The 8,270-nt window shown below is 50.1% G+C and overlaps 1 protein-coding gene across 9 annotated transcripts in view; it reads left to right on the top strand.

The window, feature by feature from the left end:
- ZNF438 (zinc finger protein 438) overlaps positions 1 to 8,270 on the top strand; it is a 197,513-nt gene that overhangs the window by 175,954 nt on the left and 13,289 nt on the right. For all 9 annotated transcript variants that reach the window (XR_016391846.1, XR_016391843.1, XR_016391842.1 and 6 more), the window contains 2 exons: positions 8 to 223; positions 922 to 1,037. The gene's annotated coding sequence lies outside the window, so the exon portion shown is untranslated. The remainder of the gene's footprint in view (positions 1 to 7; positions 224 to 921; positions 1,038 to 8,270) is intronic.

Genomic DNA, 8,270 nt, shown 5'->3' with positions numbered 1-8,270 from the left:
TGCACAGACGTTTTGACCCAGGAACTCCACTTCCAGGAATCTGGCCTATAGATATTACTGCACGAGTTCACAGACAGATGTGGACAAAGAAAGGCACCTGCCATATCAGAAAACAAAGGATGTTGCAGCCATCAAGCTGTCAGCCACTGCAGCCGCCCCAGACTGTGCACCCAGAACGGATTCGGGATGGAGAAACCCAGGATGCCGGCCCCAGATAGCTAAGGTGCATTTCAAAGGAATCATTTCAGTGAGCCCAGACCCTTGCGTCTTCCCATACACAGAAAATTGCTAAATTCATTAATTTGATATGTCTGGTTTTCTTTAATTAACAGTCATCTTTCGATGTTCTGACGACCTGGGTTTTTTTTTGCAAAAACTCCTATATATCCTGGCTTCTCCCTTACGGTCCCTCCAAGCAATCTGAGAGCCTCTCTCCCGGGCCTAAGTGCTTAGTATGTCCACCAAATAAAACGTAATTCTCAACTTCAGGGTTGTGGGGTTTTTTCAGTCCACACATATGTGAGGATGTTCAGTGCAGCATTGTTTATAAGACTGAACACAAATTCAAATACCCGTCAGAGCCGGTTTAAAGAAGCTTCAGTGCTCCAGGGGACAGAATACCGTGCTGCAGGAGAAGAGATGGAAGTTGCACCTCATGTGCTGAAATCTGTACTGTGTGCAGGAAGCAAGATGCAGAGCACGTACGGTGTGCTGTCATGTGAAAAAGGAGGAAGGAAGGGTGGGCGAGAAGGGGTCGATGCGTGCTTGTAATATGCATAGGAGTTTTCCCAGAAGGGGGCTTCAGGAAAGGGGTACCAGGAGATGGCAAAGCGGGACACTTAACTTTTGCGTTATTGGAATGTTTGGCTGCATTTTATTTATTGTTTTTGGGTTGCAAAATGTCTTCATCGGATTAAGCAGTAGCCGGGCTGCCGTCGTTCGGGAAGGCCTCGGCAGCGCTGTGAAGGAAGGAGAAGTCGTCTGACCCCTTGAGCTCGAGCCCCTGCTGCCTGACAGTACCGCACCACGGCCCACAGGTACAAAAGTTTCATTTCGTAAAAATAATACAGTCTACATAATCATGCACTTTGCATCTTGAATGTTCTAATTTCTTCTTTTAATTCTGGCTCCCTCGCACTAAATTTATCTCATGACCCACCAATGAGGCCCCAATCTGAACTAGACTGCTACAGGCGTCAGACTTGCCACCCTCCCTGTCCCTCTGTGGCCTCCCTGGGCTGTCTGTCAACCCAGGCCCTCCAGTCCCTGCTGTCAGGGCCTGAAGGAGCACCGCACATCTCCCCAGATTTGCATTTTATAGGCCTTCTGAAGGGTGGCCTTAAGCCAAAGGGATGACTAATGCTGGCAAGTTCTGAAGCCCTGTGGCCGCTAAGAAGGCCTTTTGGTGCCTCAGTAATGCCCTGGGGGGCTCCTGAGTGCCCTTTGGAAAAGAGTGAAGCCGTCCCTTAGGAACCCAGAGGCATCGCCACCTGGCCCGGGCTCAACCCTGAAAAGTTCTTCCAAAGTTTCACTTGACCAGAGTTACTGACTCTGGGTTTGGGCTGGGTTTGAAATCGTCTCTCATTTCTCATCCTAATTCAAATAAAATGGTGCAGCAGAAATCTGGTCCTCTGAAGAAGACGCAGACTCTGACGGCATTGGAACCTACTGGAACCAACAGCCTTCCTCTCCCCTCTGCCCTCTCCCCCTCTCCTCGCCTATGCTAAGAAGCCCACGTCGGGCCAGGTTTTCTGAGGATGTGGGTATGACCCCCTCCTTCTCGTCCTCCTGGCCTCGCTGTCCTGTCAAATGTTCTGCCGTTTTGCCAGGCCTGCGGTATAACTGGGTCACAAGGGTAGAACGTGGCCGAAGAAAGGGCCACTTAGACTTCAAAATGATCTGTATCCTTCCACCATCTCCAGGGAGTGATGCTGAAATTAGACCAAGTCTCTCATGGATGCGAACAAACTCCCACCCCCTCCCATGTCCAATACCCGGTGCTGCCGTGAACACAAAGTCTTGTCTGTCGCGCAGCTGTCGCTTGGCCCAAAGCCCTCAGAGTTAACACCTAGTTAATCACATTCTCCTGTGTGTATTCCTCGGAGGGCCCTCTCTCGCAATTTTCATGTGTTGGCTTAAATAAAATCTGTCTGGTTCCCCTTTTCATAGCAGCTTAAATCTGTCCCAAGTTGCCCAAAAAAGTGTTTATGGAACTACTCACGGGTCCTCCAGGGAGATTTCCCAATCAACACACACGCGTGAGTGCCCAGCTCATGTGGAGACCCACACCCTAGCCCACTTGGGGCCCCCCGGCTGGAAAGCCAGCCCAGCACAGAGCGCCACTGGTCTGAGAAGATCCTCCACACTTCCGGTCACATGGGGTTACCCAGGAGATGCTGTTGCCCAGCTGTACTTTTCCGTTTGCACATAGACGGGAGCATAGGACTCTTTCATTGACGGTAAGAGGCAGTAGGAGAGAAGGAAATTGGCCGTGATCGGATGTTTTCATTTTGCTTTGATTTTCATCAGTGCCCTGAAAACACTATTTCAAACATCTTCATCATCTCATACGGAAAATAATAACCTCAGTGGTGTTTGTTAACTCTGAGGGCCCTTATTATCGAAGAGGGCAATCTTATGCCAGTTTCACAAAGGACTCGTGCTTTTCTGGGTCCGGTGGGATTCACTGGGGATTTCAGTCCACTCACAACTGGGAAAATTTCCCCATCACAAAATCCATTGCCAAAATGGACACCAGTTGGCCTCCTGGTTGACAATCCCAGAAGGGAAAGTTCTGGGCTCCAAAACGAAGCGATTTGCTCAAGAGTTGAGACAGTAGCAGGAAATCATGCTGTCTTGACCCAAGGTTTGCTCTCTGCTGAGGATAACGGAGGGTTTGGGGCTGCAGGGCCATCAGTGTCACAAGTAATCCATTCAGAAATAGCGAAAGGCCTTCTACTATAACAAGGAATTTAAAATAGTTTCAGCCAGACTTAAGCATACTTGGGCATTAATAGTCTTTTAACTTAGTGGGAAAAAACCACTGCGACTTAGTTGGTGGCGAAGCTGATGGAGGGGGAAGATGAAAGAGCTACTTCTCCTGAAGTGAGCGTGTTTGACCAAATTTCAGGAAAACAGCCTAATGGCTCTCTTTCTACGCCTTGTGGCTGAAGATGTGATTTGTATGGACCACATCAGTCTCAGGTAGAGTGAATCGGCTCGCTGCGCTGTGAGGTTGGCATTAAATCTTTCACACCTGGGCCTTCCCCGGCGGTCCAGTGGTTAAGACGCCACGCTTCCAGTGCAGGGGGCACGGGTTCAATCCCCGGTCGGGGGGCTTGGATCCCGCATGCAGTATGGCACGGCCAAAAAAATAAAAACTAAACCTTTCACAGCGGGCAGCCCTACAGTCCAAATTGCAGCCAATCTAGCTGAGAGCTGCCCGTTTCCTACTAAGTGCAGCCTGACACCGGTGCCCGTACAGCCAGCAGCAAGCTTATCCCAATATCTTGTCACATTCAACGACATCTTCGAGAAAATGGCTTAAATGGACGTTCTTTTAGAAGACCAGAAAAATAAGATCAACAACCATTGAAAAGTCTGTGGAATCTGAAGCATGTAGAAAATCGCCCCCCGTACCCCATGGGCTGTATTATTTCCCCCTTTTAAACCAATATTTATCATTTAACCGTGGTTTTACAGCCAAGCCATCCTGAACATGTCCCGTCCAGGGAACACGGGTGGAAATGACCCCCCCCCCCCGCTCTGAGACCCCGGCCTTGGAGCTGAGCCCCTCCCGCCCCCAGCCCTGCTCTCTCCCCTGCAGGGCGGGGCTGCCTCCCCCCGCCCCCCCAGGCTCTGCTCTGCTGGCCCCGCCTCTCCATCCGTGCGCCCGTGGTCCACGTGGCCACTCGCGGTGGGCCCGTTCCCGCGGAGGTCGCGGGAGGCTTCCTCTGCTTCCTCCTCAGACGGGGTCACGCTTTTTTACGGAGCCCCGAACTGGGAGGCAGCCCTCCATTTCTCCCAGTGAGCACTTATTCTTTGTTTAGTCTCCCTTTCCGCCCACCCTTGAGTCAAGCCTGGGGTAAGGCGCTGGGAGCCAACCCAGAAGCCCCCCAGCGGGCTCTGCTCCCGCCTTCATCACTTCTGGGTGGGCCCTCTGCACCCGCAGCTGCGTCCTGGGGGGTCGCCAACAGCGGAGTCCGCCCCCTGGCAGGCTCGCCCTCACCCCGCCTCCCAAGCCCCCCCACCCAGTGCGGGGGGGGGGGGGAACCGGACACCCCGAGGGCCTGGCAGCAGCTGCTCCCGTCCCGTCCCAAAGCCCGCTTCTACCGCCTCGGCTTGGGATTCATGCAGATGGGCGTGGAGTGGAGTCCCGTCTTCCTGGGTGAGTTTGTTGACTGAAAAAAAAAAAGCACAGCCTGAAAGTTGCCAGTTCAGGAGTCTTACCGAGGACTCTAGCCTGGGGATCAGCCTCTGAGATCGCTCTGAGGGACTGTTCCAAAGAGGTAAGGGAGGATATATAGGAGGTTTTGCTGAAAAAAAAAAAAAAATGTAGTCCAACATCAAAAGATGACTGTTAATCCCAAGGACAGACATCTGAGGTTAGTGATTTTAGTGCTTTTCTGTGTATGGGAAGAGGCAAGAGTCTGGGCTCATTGAAATGATGCCTTTCGTAGCATCTTCCTAGGGCCAGCATCTGACCTTCACCCTCCTGAGTGCCCCCCACCAGGGGGCAGCTGCAGTAGCTGATAGCGTGGGGGTGGGCAGCATGCATTGTTTACCGGAAGGGCAGACAGCATTCTTTGTCCAGAAGTTCTCACCTCCCCAAGGAAGGCTAAAATCCTCAACTGTCAAACCTACCTTTCAAGCCCAAGAAGCACAGTTCGCTGGGTTTTGTGAACCAATGCTATCAAGTGATATATACAAAGTGCAAGTGACAAGGTACCACAGGCACAGAACATACGCAAAACGCACTTTTTCAGGACGTTGAATTAAGAGAGAGGGGGCTGAGGAATGAGACTTCAAAGGAAGCATTCAACCCGCACCTTCCCAGAGTGAAGTGGGGACGGGTGGTTTCCAGAATAGATGCCCAGATGGGCATTTGAGTGGTGTCCTCTCACTGGATCACCTGCTCTGACTCTAGGGGCATCAGAGGGCCACTTCTGGTAAATGAAAAGCAGGCATGTGGAGACTCTGATGAATGTCTTCATTGGAATCGTACTGCTGTGGAGGTCGAGGAAACCCGCGGAAGATTCTGGCTTCCTAAGTAAGCTGTGCTTCTCAAGTTCAAGGTGCTGTTTCTTTCATGAAACTTGATGAGCAACTAATTAAACGGAGGAAGGACCGTCCACAGCACAGGTGACCAACAGGGTTCCCGCTGCAGCCAGGTCGAAGCAATTAAATGTGTGAAGCACGCTGTTTGTGTGTTTCCGGGGCTGTGAAAGTGATGGCCTGGCTAAGCAACAAAAAACACAACCCTTGAACACCACGGCCAAGGCCCACCCTTCTATAAAACATGTGCTCTCTTCTCCGAAGCAGGGAGCATCACCAACTCAAAAAGCAAGCCCAGGACCGGTTTCTTCTGAGGTGGGGAGCAGAGTACGGCCCACCGACAATGGCCGATTGTGATTTATTAGTGGAGGGAAATTCGGAATTGAACTTCACCGTTGGGATTTACTTGCATTTGAAAGCAATGCAGTTAGCAGTCCATCTTTCAACACTGAAAGTATTTTGTCCACTTTTCTATCCTTCTGATGAATTAAGGGCTTATGAAAGGTGAGGGGTGGAAAACATTAGCAGCTGAAGCTCTTAGTGGATCTACTTGCCGGTTCAGGCTGGATGGAAAAACACAGGGGCCAGTTTTACATTGTTTCCCCACCAATTCCCATCAGCCGTGAACTATGATGCTTTCCTACGTCTGTAGTGGGTGGATAATAAGAGTTCCCGGTCCTCCGGTTCTCCAAGCTGTTTTGAACGAGGTCTGCTAATTGAATTCAGTTGTTTGCAGTTTTAAATGTTCCGTATTTTCCACAGAGCAAGAATGTATTAAACTCATTTCATCTGTCATCCAAGAAGAATTGGAGCCTGCATTTTTATTACCAACTGATTCGTGTTCACCTTCATCCTCGAATTTTTCCTGAAATGTTTACGATGTAATTAAAAACAATCAAGTCAAATTATCTATTTGAATTGGTCCCTTTGGGGGAAGATGAAGGAGCAGGAAAGGTGCCTGCGATGACATCATTTTGCATCGTTGCCTTCTCACACAGAAATACATCATGTAATCTGGTCACCGAGAGCATTCTGTAATGTCACTGCTGATTTAACAATTACAGAATATTGTAATTAAACGTTCAAATGCTCTCGTACATTTTCCCATTAACAAATGATCCTGGAACTTGATTCATTTCAGCGTTTAGAAAGGTCCTGGATTTGGTAATGTTGCTTCCTGCCACGCACACCTCCAGGGAAAACTATGATCTGAATCCTGAAGTCGGACCCAATTAAACTCTTGCATCTTCCCCACTGCGGCCGTAAGACAAACCACTTTTTCAGTCATGGCTCAGACAGGCTTGTCGGGTTTCTAGGGCTCCGCATGCGTACTGCCAGCCTCGAAAAAGCATTCCCTGGGAACAGTCTCATAATAGGGAAGAAAAATGATAAATCCACAAAGGCAGGAGCCACAATGCACGGTGCTGGGCACAGCGCTGACTAAACATCGGGGCAGCTGGACCTGGTTAGGAGCCCGGCTGCTGGCACAAGAGTTTGCTGCTTTGCTGGGCATAAAGAGGTGGGTAGCTGAGACATCATAGAGCAGAAAATGAAACTTCTGTATTGAAACGTCAGAAGAGGAGAAAGGCTTACAACCCAATTTGCCTTGGGGCTGACTAATTACAGGGGCAAATCCTTAGATAAGATGTCACGTAGGAAATTAGCAAAGCAGGAGCCATCGATCATGTCTCCTTAATTTTAAAGTTAGTTTTAACAATTCCCCAGACAAGGGACAGAAATCACGTTCATGACTTGAGTTTCTCCTCCAGAGAGTTGAATGTTGGGTAACGTTGCTCCATCTGACTTTTCCCCTGGCTTTGGTATTAAATAAACAAACACCACCAACAACGAAAACCTTGCGGCTAATTAAGATCAAGCAAATGAGTTGTCAAAAGAAAACTACCTTCTCTTCCTGGGAGGATGGTTGCCAGTCTGTTTTGCTTTGGAGGATTTAGACAGCTCTGCCCTGCTGGGCATTAAATACAAACCTCAGATTTGCTGCAAAGAATGTTGTTTTTAAGGAGATTGGGGAATTCGCTGGCAGTCCAGTGGTTAGGACTCCGCGCTTTCACTGCCAAGTGTGCGGGTTCAATCCCTGGTCAGGGAATTAAGATCCCACCAGCTGCAGGCGGCCGGAAAAAAAAAAAAAAAAAAAAAAAAAGATGTTTTTTGCATTTTCCTCTCTGACCTAAAGCAGGAGGTCTCTGGCATGTAATATAGATGCCAACCTCTTTTATCACTCTTAATTTATAAAGCCATGGGACATTAGGTTCACAGGGTCAGAGGCAAGGACCAGGGCACCAGGCCATCGTGATGAGGCCTGCGGGACCCTGAGCCCCTCACCAGTTCTGACATCCAGCGCCTGCACCCCATGGAGTTGCTTCATCGGTATCAGCTCTGCTTAACCTGCCCCTTCTTTTTTCTCCTGCTGCCCATGCATTAGTACATCTTTAAGATGAGCCCAAATCCTTCTATACATTTCCCCAAAGTTCAGCAAAGAGTGGTAGTTTCTTAAATGTGATTTGAGCAATAATTAGCTAATGCTTTCTCATTCATGCTGGTTCATTATTAGCCAAGCAGAGCACGGCAGCCCATCCTTTGTGTTTAGAGGGATGTTACATTTGATGTCACAATCCTTCTCAAGGCGCTCGCCTTCCAGATAGCCTCCAGCACCACCACCGTGGGGTCAGAAGGGAGGTGGCCGCAGGTGTTCCGTGCTGAGCAGAGCCAGCCTGGACAGGTCTGGAGCTGGACAGGCCGTGCTGTCCTCCCCCATGTCTGAGCTATGGTGTAGGAACATTCCAGAGTGTCCACCAGCCGTGCACTGGGGTCTGAACAGAGACTGCAGTAGCACCCAACAGCCCGGGGCAGGACACAGACCATTACCCATCCACCAGGAGGGCACGGCTGGGGCATGCGGGAAAGGAAGTCGGGAGAGGCCCCGAGGGCCAGCCGGGCTGCCCGAGGGCCAGCCGGGCTGCCCAAGGCACGTGCGG

This window comes from Delphinapterus leucas, chromosome 2 (assembly GCF_059928025.1).
Source record: "Delphinapterus leucas isolate spDelLeu-1000000601 "Yukka" chromosome 2, BTC_Dleu_Yukka2, whole genome shotgun sequence".
Classification (NCBI taxonomy): Eukaryota; Metazoa; Chordata; class Mammalia; order Artiodactyla; family Monodontidae; genus Delphinapterus; species Delphinapterus leucas.
This window is presented reverse-complemented; position numbering and strand designations above follow the sequence as displayed.